This window comes from Lates calcarifer, linkage group LG6, assembly GCF_001640805.2.
Source record: "Lates calcarifer isolate ASB-BC8 linkage group LG6, TLL_Latcal_v3, whole genome shotgun sequence".
Taxonomy (NCBI): Eukaryota; Metazoa; Chordata; class Actinopteri; family Centropomidae; genus Lates; species Lates calcarifer.
Window position 1 is genome coordinate 19,806,820 of NC_066838.1, and position 16,233 is coordinate 19,823,052.

At 40.6% G+C, this 16,233-nt stretch overlaps 1 protein-coding gene across 1 annotated transcript in view; it reads left to right on the plus strand.

Moving 5' to 3' along the window:
• The first annotated feature begins 577 nt into the window (after positions 1-577).
• The window catches only part of dlgap4a (discs, large (Drosophila) homolog-associated protein 4a), an 80,946-nt gene continuing 65,290 nt past the window's right edge, over positions 578-16,233 (plus strand). Inside the window, exon 1 of the mRNA XM_051071325.1 lies at positions 578-753. The gene's annotated coding sequence lies outside the window, so the exon portion shown is untranslated. The remainder of the gene's footprint in view (positions 754-16,233) is intronic.

The window sequence follows — 16,233 nt, forward strand, 5'->3', positions numbered from 1 at the left end:
CACTTTCATCTGGTAAAATATGATGAGGCATTTATCACATCGAGAAAATAATCAACAGATTAATCACTGATTTAAATACTTGTCACGTTGCAGACGTAACACAATGTGTCAACAGACACAAGTTCAGACAGTTGGCTTAATTGTCTAAAATTCAAAGTGAAATCCTGTTTTTGAATGAAATTTCCCTTTAAAATGCATCTTCTCTCCCCTTAATCATCAAAGAGCATCACTCCTGAGAAACACGAGAAATTATAAAACACACACACGTACTCATGTTGCCCCTCTGTGCGCATAATGATTCATCAACCACCGTTTGCTCATGAGACCGTGATTTCGGGTCCGATGAGTTCATCTACTGAGCTGAGTGTTTTGTCGTGGGCCCTCGGATGCCCCCACCCCCACCTCTCTCATCCCGCGTCTCGACGGACCAAACGCTGCTGCTGCTGCATCACCGGCAGCCTCCAAACTGCGTTTTCCCTGCCGTGATGGATCCCTCTGTAAACCGGTGAGCTGCTGCTATCAGAAGACCGCTGCACTGTGGGAAGGAAACGAGAGAGGGAGGCGAAGTAACAAGGGATGAAAAAAATATAAAAGGCAATTATATTTCTGCCAATGTTATAGGACCGTCTTGTTTACCTTCCCGACAGATAAACAGCCGGGTGACAGTGATATTACGGCCGACATGTAAGCGCTGGATAACTATTCCCGTGTGACCGACACCCATCTGCAGCTGCTTACAATAAAATGAGAAAGGTAAGCTTGTTGACACGTTCGGGGGTTTACATCGGGCGTTGCGGGTTTCAGTCAAAAAACTGACGGCTCGACTGAAGCTCATCAGGCTGCATTGTTGCATCGCCAATCCCTCTCCTGAGTTGAAATTGACGATTTGCCTGCGTTTTTTGGAAACAAGTCGCTCTTCACCTGTCAACCTCATGAGTGTGAGTGTAGCTGTAAGATGCCGATATGCGACTTCTATACAATGTCATGACAACAGCCTGACTGTTTTTTAAAGCCTGAGTGTGGTTCATCTCAAGATGCCTTGACTAGAGCTGGCTCCAGACTGCCAGAGCCAAAGTCAGTTTACTGAGGCAATGGCAAGTAGAATTTACTTTAACCTGAGGCATTATTTCAGCTTTTAGACCTGATTATATATACGCACGACAAAGTTAAAAAAGCTCATCTGCTTTGCTTTCATGATGTCTGTAGAGGAGGAAAAAGAAGCTGGATTTAGAGTTTTGAAAGAAAACAAACAGGTCTGGTGAGAACAATTAGGAGAACCTCTGTTAGCTTTTAACTCTGTTCAGATTTTGAATTAATTAGCGCTAAATTACCATTTACTTGTTGGTTGAATGGCTTTTGTTTCTCGCTTTTGATGCGTATAAATCTCGGACTACAGCAAAACCACAGCAGCGTACTCCTCCTATCCTCCCTTTGAAGTTTCATCTCTCTGTCTGCAGTAGAAAATATCCCCTTTTGTATTTAGTAGTATGTGGAAAAAACATTTCTGTGGGCCCCTGTCCTTTGGATGGAGCAGGAGCTGTTTGCTGTGTGGCTATAAACCAGCACACTTCTCCTCTGCTGCTGAAGATGAGGCTGCATCCATTGGCGGAGAGGGAGGGGGGTAGATCGATAGTCACTTTGTATCGAGGCCTTTGATTCAGTTGTTGTTGTCGAACAGGAGTCCCTACAATTAAAAGCCCATTTTGTTAGTAGAAGGCTGATTAATAATTCATCCGCAGCTCAATGGGACCACAAATCTGTGGATGGCACAGTGAAGGATGTCAGTGTAGCTAGTGTGCGAGCCTCCACTGCCAACAGAGACACACTGAGTGCTTGGGCAGCCTGAAAGGTTTATACATCACAATGTACGGCTGAACCCCCCTTTCTCTTTCCTGAACCTGTATATGCTTTTAAATGCGTACAGGATTGTCAGCTCTCATAATAAACAGCAGGAGAAAAAAAGCATCCAGACTGAGTAGTGAGCAGCACAGAGTACAGGAGCAGCTCCAGTGTAAAACAGCTCTGTTGGTGGTGGACTGCAGGCTCTCACTTTGGTGTCAATGTCATATCTACTGCCAGGGAGCCAACAGCCATGGTGATACTGTACTAGATAGTTTGAAAGAAACCCAGCTGGCTCTGATCCAGGATGGTGGGTGTTTTTAAAACTGGCTTAGTCAGGCTACTGCAGGGAGTGATTAGACAAGATACTGTACAGTATCACACACATCAGTATGACGTCAAAGGACACAGAGCATTAAAAGTCTTTTCACACTAACACCCGGTGGGAGCCTGCAACAACAGAACCAGTACTGCACAAACAGTCATATTGAATGCATTAAGTTGATCTTTAGATTGATGTAATGCAAACTGTCTGCATGGACATGTTTATCCTTGTCTGAAAAGGTTGCAGGTATTGTACTGTGTCTTCTGAGAGCTCTTTCCAGTTTCACTTGTAACCAGTGGAAGAATATAACATGGTACGTTTTAGTTACTTGTGCTTGAGTGCTTTATACAGTTTATATAACACTTCTAACGGTACTGTAAGTCCTGCTAGTTAGCATTTATGAGCTAGTTAGCATTTATGAGCTCTATCCTAGCATATACACACTATAATGTACTTAAAGGGACATTTTTAAGTGTTTATTGTTGTATTTGTCATATAGATATTTCTGACTGGCATATAAACAATTAATATAAAGGTGTAATTCATTTCTAATAATAATAATAATATTTATTATTATAATATGTTTTTACTTTTGATAGTTTTAAGTAAAATTTACTGATTACTCTATATACCTTTAATTTTAGATTTGCATTAACTGATTTTTCTGTAAGTCCAGTATTCACTCCTTAGAGCTCTGGTTTTCGTCTCCACCAGCTCCTGAAGGAAATCTAGCTCTTACATTGCTAAACACTCCACTGTGTTCACCAGCTAGTCACCAGCTGTGTTTGTCTGCTGTTTGGTGCTGAGCAGGTAGCGTACAGTCAGGTTTTATAGCTTTTTCAGCTGCCTGCTGTGACCAAAGATGACGCGATGAGACCAATAAACAATGAGCTGAAACTCAATGTGAAGCTCCATAAAACCGAGAACAGCTGCAGACTCAGGTGATAATTCTCTGCAAATTCATCACTACGATCAACCCCTTTCACACTGTCGTGTTGTTGTCACATTGTCATTTGATAAATTTTTATCATAAAATATCAATTATAGCTTCTTTATGTAAGATTTTGAATGCAGGACTTTTATACGTAATGGTTTCAGTTAGGTAAAAGATCTGAATACTTCTTTCACCACTGCTAGAATCAGCAAATACTATAGGAGGCGTTTTATGTTTTAGAGATGGCAGCAAAGACAGCACGTGTTAAAATCTTGTGTGTATGACCTATTGTGTTAGAGCTTCAGTATTATAAGGCCTCCTGAAGTATGACTGCTCATGCTGGGGCGCATTAGCTGTATCATGAGAAGAGAAAGAGCAGAAATGTCACAAAGTATTGGCCTAATTGGCATTTCAATGAGCATGGACAGTCTCTAAGGCCCAGTGCCTTCTCTTTTCTCTTAGTCTCCTATTCTCTTTTTTGTGTTCTCTCATTCTCTGTCTGTTTTATTAACTTGCTGCCTTTCCTCTGCCAGTCTCTCTATACTATATCAGCCGAATGTGGTGGGTGTAAGGTCAGCTGACAAACACAACAAGGTAATTACAATATAGCAGTTTCACCAGCCTTTCATGTCACTCGTCACGCTGTGTTATATTGAATGATGTAGTGCTATAACAGAGTCAGTATGGATTACTGAATTTCCTATCTTATTATGCCTGCTGCAGTATAAAGCTCATGTTCATGTTAGTCTGTCATCACCATGGACTCTCACTATGATTTGCAGTCTGATAGGGAAAAAAGACAATAGGACTCATGAAAAAACATGAAGAACCACACATATAAACAGAGTTTCACCTTTCTTAAGTGGCATGCGCATATGAATTTGTGGCATTCACTAATTTTCTCTTACAAATGACATTCAGGTGTGGTCCAGGCCTGTTGCATAACTCCTGTCTTATGAGTTTCTCCACAGAGACCTGAAATCATAATGCCTTAAAGGTGCTATATGAACATTTTTGTTATTGCTACATAGCCAACCTTAGCATTAACAGCTGTTTAGTTACCAAGAGCTTCGGCCATTGTTGCGTTTACAAGACGAAGAGGTTAGAGGTCAGCTGCTTCATCCTCTCATGTTGGACTGAGGGCAGACTGAACACTATGGTAACTCACTATCATGAAGTTTTTATTACAAGACAGGACGGGCCATGGCTAGCTGGTTAGCATGCTAACTTCAGTAGAAGAAAAGAAGTGATAGAAACAGAAGCAAAACAAGAGTTAATAGCAGTGAAGTTTGTTGCTGAACACACGCCATTTCTTCTAGACTGGTATCAAAATTAACTAAACTAACAAAATCTATATACATAACCACATTAAAATGATCACGGGGGCAGGCCAGAATTAAAAAGCTGCCATAGAGGAAGGGGAGATGTGATTTAGTCTCTCCAGGACGTCATTCATAGTGTTGCGCTTGGTTGCACATATGAAAAGTGTCACAAATAGTTGAGTTACAAGTGAAAACAGAGAGCTAGTGAGAGCAGTACAATCCCTGGCTACTTTGTCACCTCTGTACAGCTGGCTGCACATGGCATGAAGTGTGAATGTCAGTTTCTTGGTTTCAGAAAGTTACAGAAATGGTCTGAGACAGACCACTCCTATCTAACATTGGAAAGATGTTGGTGTTCCGTTTGGAGTGTAAACCCTCAAATATTCAATTTACCAATGTAAGTAGTGTATATGACCACAAAAGGCACATTTGAGAACCTAGAAGCATCAGATGTTTGATAAATTTGCTTGACAGTGACTTACACAAGTCATCAATTACCTAAATAGTTGCCTTTTGGTTAAATAATCAATTAGTCAGCCAATTATTGCAGCTGTATTAATGATTGAATTTTACACCAGAACCTTCTAATGAACAAGTGACATTCATAAGGCTGAAACAAGCAATTTTCAACTAATTTGATGAATCTGACTTTATGAACAATCCTCAGAGAAAAAAGTAAGAAAGGTTTAGTATAAACATATATTTTTGAGGCCCATGGTGGCTACTGTCCATTTGAAAAAAAACAAAAAACAGGATATATAAAAATACAGTATACATTTAAAGCTGTTGTTTCTCCATGTGTACCATAGCAACAAGCCACCAGTGTAGCTTCAGTTCAGGCAGAAGCATGGCGCTTTGAACATGTGTACACTTCCTCCCTACCATCAGTGAAGTGTCTTAGTGCTCCATCTGTTCATCTATTGCCTCATCATCGCCCTCTCAAAGTTGTGGATAAAGAGGACTCAAATGGAGAGCAGAAATTGTGCGATTTCATCTCTCTAAGGCGAGCAGCTCATCTCATTCTATATGTCTTCAACAGAGAGAGATTTTATGACCTTGGTAATTCTCAGTCCATCTCATGCAGGAGCTGATGAAGTGGTTGGTGGTGATTAAACTCTGCCTTCACAGATGCTGTTCTGTGCTGCTGAGTCAGTGACCTTTCCTGCCATCAGGTCACTGTGCTCAACATGCTCCTTTCACCTCCTCTCCTCATTTCTATTTTCATCTACTCTCCTTTCCTCTTCTCTTTTCCTTTTGTCTCCTCTTGTCCTTTTCCCTTTCACTTCCTCACTTCTTCCATCTCCTCTCTTGTCCTGTCCACTCCTCCCCCCTCTCTTCCTCTCCTCCTCTGATTTCTGCTTTTCTCGCCTCCTTCACATTCACTCATTTCATCTCCTCACTTCTTTTCATGCTTTCTCCTCCTCTCCTCTCCTCTTTTCCTTTCCTTTGGCCCCTGTACACCTCCTCTTCCCAGTTCTCTTTTTATCTTCTCTCCTTCCATCCCATCTCCTTCCCTGTTCTCCCCTTTACTCTCCTCTTTCTCGTCTCCTCTACTTTAATCTCTTCCTCTTTCATCTCCTCTCCTATTTTCACTTCTTCACTCCTCTTCTTTCATCCTTTTGCCCCCTGTCCTTTATTTTACTCCTCTGTTCTCCTCACTTCTCTCATTTTGTCTCCTCTTCTTCCTCCTCTCCTCTCCTGTCCTCCCCTCTCCTCTCTAGCAGTTTGTTTAATGCAGCAAAAAACCAAGGACAAAGCAAATGAAATGATAAACAGTTCATTACATCACACCAGAAAACTCTCTTTCCCCCCTTACATTTCAGCCTCCTCTCAATATTCGTCAAGTCCAGGTTGTAACATCTCACATTTTCCACTTCTTGTATAGGAGCTCAAAATAGAAACAACTGTTTTACAGTAGGCCCCTGACAAGTGTCTTGTTATCTCCCTGCATGTGTCATTTTACAATAAGTCCCTGCCTGGGCTGCGTTGCTGAATAGATCCTGTGACACAAATTTGCATGTTAAGCTGAGCGTTTTTCACCAGAGACAATTAATCAGCACACAGCAATTAATGAGTCTGTGTCCCCTGGTGATTAATTATGTCTCATGTGTCCAAAGCAGGGAAGATCCCAGCAACAGCTGTTTGTTCATGTCAGTATTTTTATGGCAGTCCGTATTTTTTACTCAGCGTCCAAAGAATAACAGTTTTCTCGGGATATTAAACATTAAAATAGGGTTTAAATGAAATGGAAATGAGAATAAACAATTGATGAAGATTTGGCTTATTTGTTCTGCTTGTAGTTTACAATCAAACGCAGCTAAAAACTAATTGATATGGACAAGAAATAAAACAGGCTTAATGGAGAAGCTGCCTAACATTACTGAGAGGCAAAGAAGAAGCAATACAGAGGGGTGCTGAGGATGCTGCGGAAATAATGCAGGGTGATGTTCAAAGCTCAGGGATATTTTGTTTTGCAACTACAAAGAGAATTTCTATAACCTTCGCATGAATTTCTGGGGCAGTTCTTGGTGATTGTGTCTGTGGGTGGTTTTGTGTATGTATAAAAAGACTTTTTGGACAGGGACAGAGCTCACAGGGTTTCATTGTAACAAGCACTACCCTTGAATCATAAGTTGGCTTTAATTTCTTCTGTGTAAATATAAAGAAAGTGGGTGATTTTCGCCTTTTGGAAACCTGCTTTCCTCCTGCAGGTCCAAATCAAATGCATAAATTCACATACATATTCCAGAGAACAGCAGGATGACAGAGAAATGCTCTCGTGTTGACTGTAATGTGTTGCTGGCTAAGCATGTGGGAACACTGGGGTAAATAAACACAAGCATGCAGACAAGATAGAAGAAAAAAATAATACTTTGTTGGGAATTATTATGAAGATCTTGTTGCATTGTGCAGGGAAAAAGATTGATTCCTATCTCAAACTGCCTGCAGCAAGATTCCTCCTCATTACATATAATATCAAGTTCAGTCGTTAATTTCATATATTTTAATCACTAATTTTGTGACTGGTAGTCTTAGCTGCGATTTTCATGTGTTGATTCACTACAAGACAGTCAGCTTGCACAGACAGTGGGCTTGATAGGGAGTCAGAGATCCGATCTGAGCCCTCTGAAGATTAACACCTTTGGACGTCTGCCATCTGGCTCCTGCCACCGATTGCTTCCACTCAAAACCAAGACCTGACCCCGGGTGTGCCTGTGTCAGAGCCCCGGCTCTGAGCGCCATATGGACACGACGTCTGACATTATCAGGCCCGTTGCCATCACTGCTTCACCACATCACCACTCGCTCACCAAACCAGATGATTGTTTTCACCCTTTGACATGCATGGCTCCACATAACTTCACGCACGGATACCAGTACCAGGGTCCCATCTGACCAAGGGTGATATCTGGTTCAGCTCAGCCTGTTATCACCAAATTGCGTATGAATAACATGCCAATTTAATTTAGTGTGTTATCACTATGCATTTCTTTTTTTTTGCATGTCATTTCATGCTTTGTTTTGTTATAGATATCTACCTATAAAAAAATGGGCAAACTACTGTCATAATTATAGGCCAAAATATAAGCACATTATCAGAAAAAAATGCAGAGATTTTAGGTATTTTAGTGATAGTTTTTTTCCAATCTAGATGCACAGCTTTCAAAAAATAACATCTGAACTGTGAGAGTTCCTCACGCTTCTGTTACTAGCTGTTTCAACCCATATTAACCAGGTGGGATTGTCATAGTGTATAAAAAAATCTAGGTCTCCATGTGCTGAAAAATGCTCCCCTCTCATTATTAGGCCTTTAATTTTAAAGAATCTAATGTTTCTCAAGGAGGACACCGACCTTTAATATGTTAATATGTCTCTACTGCAACAGCAGTAATCTGGCAGTCAGTATCCTGGTCCCATTAAATTATTTATCTAAAAACACTCACACACAAAAGCACTGTATGTGTAAGGTACACACAAACTGTCATGCCGGGAGTATGCCGGCAGCACCGTGCTCCACAGCTGACAAAAAAACCTTACATCACTTCAACTGGCTTTTTCTGTCCACATTAAATGGTTAATATTACCTGCAGTGAGCTAATGTACGCTAATGTGCATGTACATGTGCACCGACACGTATGCACACACAAATGCTCATTTGAGTGGAGGATTTCAGGAAGGAATACAGTAGCCCTTTTTGAACTGCAGATTAAACTAAGCTTGAGTTGGGGACTGGGAAATCACACCATGGCTTCGCTTTGACATAATCCTGCCTGTGCACAGTGTCAAGATCTTGCATAATAACGTAAAGTCACTGTCATAGTTTGAGATAACAAAAAAGTTAGAAAACTGCAAGAGTATCATAACTTTCAAAAGTCATCTGCATAAAGTGCAAAACCATCAACAATACGGGCAAATTGTGACAACTCTGTCTCCTAGAAATTACGTCAGAGCCAGTGAAAGAAATTCTGTCATAGCTGGATGGTGGTGGTAGAACATGAAGGACTTTGACAATAGAGACTGTTGTTTGCCTATATGTGTGGTTTGGTTCAGGCAATAAATTCACTTTGGTTGAGGTTCAGGAAAGATTATGGATTCAGCTAAACATTAATAAAGTAAACTCACTGTGTCTTATGATGATATGGTAACACTTAACAAAAGCCATGATCTTTCTCTAATCTTAACCAAAATGTTTAAGCATGTAAATCATGCTTAAACATTTTGCAACTTAATAAATATATTAATTAAACCTGCAATAACTGATTTTTAGCCATTTCTGACTTCTTCAAGCTCTTTATGTTAGATATTAAGCTGTTCCTCCTTTGTTCAGTGTGACTACTTAGGATTTTGTGTACGCTGTCGTAAAGTGTTTTTAAGAAACCTGTATGTCAGATGACAGGGGAGGAGGAGACCTTAAGGTAGTGTACAGTGGGTTTTAGAGTTTTTTTGCTGCACAGCTTCCTGCTGTGACCAAAAAGTGATGCAATGAGAGCGATCAAAGTAAACCAAAGGAGTGCAGTTGTAGGCCAGAAAACCACAACAGTGATTTATAAGTTGCTATAAAGCTCCATAGAGTGAGTTGTGTAATCATTTAATGTAGGATTATGACCAAACTTTCTTCATGCATGAGCTTTGTAGGTATGTCATTCCATGTTTCTAGTTTTATGAGCTGATACTATTTAGTCTTTATGTGTTTTCATGGTCACGTTTCTTCATGCTTTGCTGCCCCCGTGCCTTGTTTACTACTTTAGTAACTTGCAAGCATCCTTGGTCAGGAGAGACGCTCAAACGCACCCACACAGCCCCTTCACTGTCAGGGCCACAAAGAGTCAAGAACAACATTCAACCTTGTGACACTGCACACCCGCATCCCCTCATCCCACACATACACAAGCACACACAAACTTTGACTGTAGCTGGAAGGAGTGATAGCACACTGTGTCATCCTCAGCGGTGAGGCAATTTGAAGCCTGTCTCCCTCTTCACAGATAGATGCAACATGTCCCCCAGGACTGCTGAACACAAACACTCTCATGATCACTCACCCTCACTATAACCTTGAAGCTAAATAGAACAGTTTACCACATGACACAATGTGTGCTACTATATTTTTTATGTATTAAAGTTTTGGTTGTTAGTGTACCTGGTCTATCAGACTGAATGCAGTTAGTGTATCAATGGTTAAACGTACTGTAAATATATATATAGTTATAACTTTGCTAGTACCATATACAGAAGAAGTGTTTTCTCAGTTTTACATTCTGTCAGCCCATGGGTGTTTTCATTTGCTAAACATTGTATTTTATTCTTTGTTAATCCTTGAGGTATAAATCCTCCCAAACTAAGTTTATATACTATCTAGTGCTCTCCATTTTATCTTAGTGATTAGCATTGCAAGAGATTTGCATGACAATGTGGTCACATCTTCTCACTCTTAAACTTAACCACATTAGCACATGTGACGGCTGCTTTCATTTCTCTGCTTCAGTTTGCCAACTATATATTATTCATCATGCATTCATGTGCATTCACACTCACTGCACAAAGTGGAGCTTGTTACGTTTAAGTAGCACTCAGAGTCACATGAATAATTGCTAACAGACAGTTACATGAGATCTTGTCATATTAGCACTGCACATTCATTATGTCATGACTGTCTCTTAGTATGTTGTAGTGAGCATAACAAAATAAATATGCAGAGAGTAAAACCAGGGGCAGATACAATAGGACCTAGTGACTGACCACAGTACTTTATGAATTGCTTTATACCCTGTTCATTAATACACGCTAATGGACAACAGTGCTGTGTGCTTTCACTGGATTTAGAGGGAAGATGTGTGATGTAATACAGAAACTCGTGTTGCTCTGTCACTGCGGCAGGATTTGCAACACAGGGAAAAAGAACTGACTTCCGCAATTCCTGTGCTGTTTTGTGTTTGTGTGTAACTAAGCCTCACGGTTGCCACAGCAGGCTGTCTGTGTCTCTTAGATTTCTTCGACACGACTTGACCTCCAGTCTCATTGTCATCCTCCTGCGTGGAGCATCAGTCGATGAGCAGGTCACCCTGAGCTGTCTGCTGTAAATTCCTGTAGTGGTAACTGTACGACAGCAGGGACAGACTCTCATTCAGCCTCCATCCTCAACCCCACTGAGGTTGTATGTCCTTGTTTGCGTCTCTGCATTCATTGTAAACACCACTGTTGCATAATTCACAGCAGGAGGGAGGCAGCTGTTCCTGAAGACTGACAGGTAATGGGGCAGCAAGATACTCCTGAGCCTCACAGGAAGCTGGAGATGCAAATCCTTGATGACATGGAGATGTAAAGCAGTTCCAGCCGTTCCCAAAGGGATCCCGTCTGGAAGCATGACTGTTCTGCATTGGATAAATGCTATACATTTCAGTAGTGTATAGTTACAGGAACATGCACAGTCAAGTGTAAGGAGCTGACTAATGACAGAGTTAATGTTATTCTCATATTTGCCACCTGCATGGAGAGCATCTGCCTGTCATCAGAGCGCAATCTCACTCTTTATTAATCTGTTGGGGGTAGTAATGAATTTCATCTGAAAAATTGTAAGGGCTTCCAAAGTTCACTGCTTGCATTCCTGTTTCTTCTATCTCTTCATCCCCTCATCTCTCCATCTAATGCTCTCGTATTTTAATTTGTACAAAACACAGAAGCATATACTTACAGTAAAAACCATCATGCTCTATCTAAAGACATTTATTCTTTGTCACACAAGCAGAAAATTCCTGTTTTGACTGGGTGTAGAGACAAGAGATAATGTTTAACTTAAGCCAGATATTTGTGTGAAGAGAAAAAAAAGTTATAAAAATTCAAATCACTGAAAAAGATTTATCTAGTGAAGCTTCTAAATCATGTTTAATCAGTCAGTAGTCAAGTAAACTCAACTGTGGCAAAGAAAATCAAAATATAGACTGCTTATTCACAACATTTACAATTATTACAATATTTACGACAAACTGCTTGAAATCCAAACATCAGTGAACACATCAATTTATATAACATTATATAATAAATCCATCTTGCTGAGAAAAACATTGTTCAAAAGGATTTGGATGAAAGTAAAGATATACAGTATAGTGTAACTGATGAAGATGTGATCAAATCATTGCAGCTGTACTAAAGAAATCTTTTGGAGCCTCGATTCAGCGTGCCTGCACCTCTCTCAAATTGTTTTTGCCTTCTAGCCAACACACCTGACACTATATTGTGATATGCATACACTGTGTAGCTTTGATAAACCATTAGATTTGACATAATATAGACTTGTAGAACCTCTGATATTGAATGAAAGCTGGTTATGCCTTGTTGGCTGCTGGGGATTCTGCAGTGTCTACAAATGCTGTGTAAACAGTTTTAGAAATCAATACTTACCTCTCTGTGTCTGTATTAAACATAGCTTGTTAGAGAGTAAATATAAATTCATTTCAATAATAACATTTCTGTAATTTCTAGCTGAATACTTCTCAGGCCGCAGCATATTCTTGAACAAACTGACCAAAAGTGGTGGTTGTTCCTGCACTAACAAGATTGATTGATTGATTTTGTCTGCGCTGTGCGCTGTGTTGTTCTGAATGCTTAGTCTGCAACACATTTGTCAAAATGTTTCAAAGGTTGAGAGAATTGAGATGGAAAGACAAGAGAGCTAATAACTTTTTTCTTTCTGAACGGTATAGAGGAGGTGGTTGGGGGGGTGGGGTGGGGTGGGGGGGTCGTCCATGAGCCAATGTTCTCTCTGGTAGCTGTGTGATTGTTTCTGCCTGATCCTCCTGCATACGCTTGGTCACTGCGCTGCGTAGAGTCTCATTAGTATGGGCATCAGCGCCTCTCCTTCAGCTGAACCTGCCATGCCACTACTGTAGTAGAGCTGCCTGCCTGCCTGCCTGCCTGCCTGCCGCATTGTCCCTGGATGGCCGATGTGAGTCTGCCAGCTCTGTCTCCTCCCAAGGATGACTGAAATGTGGGCGGGCGTCAGAAGCTGAATGTCATGATTCAAGCAAGGGAGATGTTTGTGTTTGAATGTACAGCACAGTTTTATATGTAGATGTATAAGGGACAGGGAACACAAAGGAGGCCATTATTAAAATCAAAAACAAAAGCAAACATAAAGCCTACGTTAGACTGCATGGTGACAACTGAAGGGCTGTAAAAAAAAAAAACAATCTAAATGCTTGTGTGGTGGAGAAGACTGTTCCTTTAGTCAAACTGAAGCAATGTGCAAATATACTCTATAATGTTAAATGACTGGGGGCTGTAATGCAATCACAAAGTACCAAGTATATAATTGCAAAGAGATGACCCATGATTTCTAAGTATAGTGGATGTGTACATAACTCCAGTGTGTACTTTTCCTATTTCTGTAGCAGGTTTTTGCTGATTTCAGTTGGATGAACTAATCTTGGATGCACGTCGTAGACAGCCAAGCATATTTATTTGTTTATTCTGACAGTTCTGGCAGTAGCTATACCACCTTTTTTTTTTTTTAGAAGCCTCACAGGTGGTGGTGTACAGTATAATCCAAGGACAAAACTGACACTGAGAAGAAAAATTACGTCACCTGTAAGATTCAGTGCTTCTCAAGAAACAAAACAGATGTTTGCGAGGCAGGCTAAGCTTTTGGAACAGGGAAAACAAAACATGAAAAGAGTGTGAAGAGGAGACTTCTGGAGAACACTCACAGACACACAAAAAAAAAAAAACAGAGAGGAAAAAGCAAGCCAGCCAAGTTGTCAAGTTGTCTCATTGCAAGAGAGGCACCAGAGTAGTCTAGAAGGTAACATGTACTACCAGTGAAGCAAAAAAGCCATAGAATTTTTGAACCTGCCTCACATGACATTAAAACTGGGTACTGTCCTTCAAAACAGGCAACACCAGAAGTCACTGTCACCTGCAGGATCATGTCTTATAGGATGCATATAGGTGGTTGAGCCAGAGCTATAGACCTGAGACAAGCTTTGACCTTGAGGGGTCCTGGCATTCTAGCTGTTTTCATTACTTATGCTAAGCTAACTAGCTGTTTGCTGCTGCTGCTGTTGCTTCATATTTACTGTGTAGACATGAAATTCATCAGCTGTCTCATTTACTGTAACTTTCAGCGAGAAAAGGAAAAGGCCTATTTACACTTAGCTACAAACTGTAGTTTACAAACCTTTAAAAGCAAAAGTTTCATTATTTGACCCAATGAAATAACAAAGAGAGGCCAAAGAGTGGCCCTAACACTTTGAGCATGTACTAATTGTTAGGCCTATAAATTGAACTTGATTTCAGCTATTCAAAAAAACACTTCTAACACAAGTTTGATTGGAAAATGTTGAAATGCAGTGTAATTTTTGTGGTCATCATTTAGAGACCTTGTTTGACTATGAGATCTTGTGCCTTGACCTCAACTTGTCCAACAGAACTTGAGACTCTTGAGACTCTGAGATTTGCTCAAAAGTGCTTCACAAAAAACATGATAAATCCATTTAAATATGGGGATAAGCGTGCAAATTTCCAAATTCAGTTTCCCCTGGAAGGTATTCATAGTGTTGAATTCATGTTAAAGGAGACAAAAATAGCTGTGTAACAAATGAAAGAAAGAGAGCCAGAGAGAGAAGTTCAGTCCCTGACTCCTTTCTCACCTTTGTACAGCTGACCAATCACAGCCTGAAGTGGGTGTAAATGTCAAATTGTTTTGGAAAGTTACAGAAATGGTCGCACGCAGACCCCCCCATCTGACGTCTGAAAAGCGTGGGGGGAGAAAGGGGTTTCAGAAACTGTGTATATAAATACATTTTGAAACTAAGCATACCGGCTGCTTCTGCCTGTCAAGCAAGAAATAGCTCAAAAGAACATGATCTTTGTCTCATTCCAGCAAACTATTTGCTAAGTAACTCTGTCGTGATTTACTGCCAAAAAACAAACAAACAAATAAACAGACTGCTGGGCTTCAATCAGGACCCTAATTCAGACCTCAACCTTGACAGGCATTCAGGTTCTCCCATTCCCTTATCGTGGTGTTCAAAGCATTAACGCAAAGTGAGGTTTATACTTGAAATGAATGGAAGGAAGGGACAATTGTATAAGCATGGAAAAGAGCTGAGAGGAGAGATATTTTTATATTCTTTCTCTGTGCACTCACAGCCATTGTCCTTCGTCCCTCCTGGAGGCCAGAGGGTAAACTCCCCTCTCACTCCCTGCTGCTATGTCATCACTGCTGGCCTTCATTCAATCAGTGTGACAATAAGATGAAACTGCGCTGCCTTTGCAAAGTCACCTGATTATGCAATGTTCTGTTTTTAGCCTTCACAGCATCAGCTCATCTATTCACATATTGCTGTGCTTCAGAACACCACAGAACACAAGAAAGAAAAATCACAGATAAAACTTGTTATTATTAGAGCTTCACTTTGCGTCTCATTGATGTAATATTACATAAATTGGTAGACAATGCTTTGTTGTGTGCTGTGATTACACCGGGTTTCTTGCTGTGTGGTTTGCCATTTCCCACTAAATCTAACTTTAAGACATCACATTTCAGTCGTCATGGTTTCTTAGACCCCCCTCCCACCTGCTCCATGTAACGCACGCCGCAGGAGTGAGAGTTTTTCCAGGCATGACTCGAAGACACTGACACCTACCCGTTTTGTTCCTTGTGTGCTCACAGTAAGACATATTGACATGTTGTCTCAGTGTTTTTGATAATGCATTTGGTCCTGCTAGATAAGAGGCCCATACATCAAGCTGTGACAGGTCTGTTGAGCAGCAGCCTCACCTCCTCACTTATATTCTCTCATTCATCCTGTACAATTGTTTTTGTCTATTTTACTCCCACACATTTCTGTTTACTTTCTTTTATTTTTCTCCCTCTGCTGCCATTTTTCTATCCTAAATGCTGCTTCTCCATTTGTCAGTTTTTTCCCTTTCAAGTGTTTCTCCTTGTCTCTGCCCTTGTTACTGTCTGTTCCTTCTTTTTTAATGTTCTTGCCATCCTGGCACAGAGTCTGTCGCACTGAGACTCTGCCTCATCTCAAATTTCAGCTTGACTCAGTCCTTCTCTTCCCCTCCTTTTTCATTCTTTGAGGCTTTAATTAATGTCATTTTTGATAAACAGAAAGTTGCAGTGCTCCCTTCTTTTTCATCTTGTTGGTAGCTGCAGCGTGGAAGAGATGGAAAAAGTAAACACCTGACGGAAAATGTATTTAAAAATTATGGAGGCCTTGGTTTGGAATTAGTGGCGTTAACAGCTCCTTAGGGTAAACAGGGCGGGACAGGCTCATTTGTCACAAGCTGAAGCCTCAAAGGCAGAA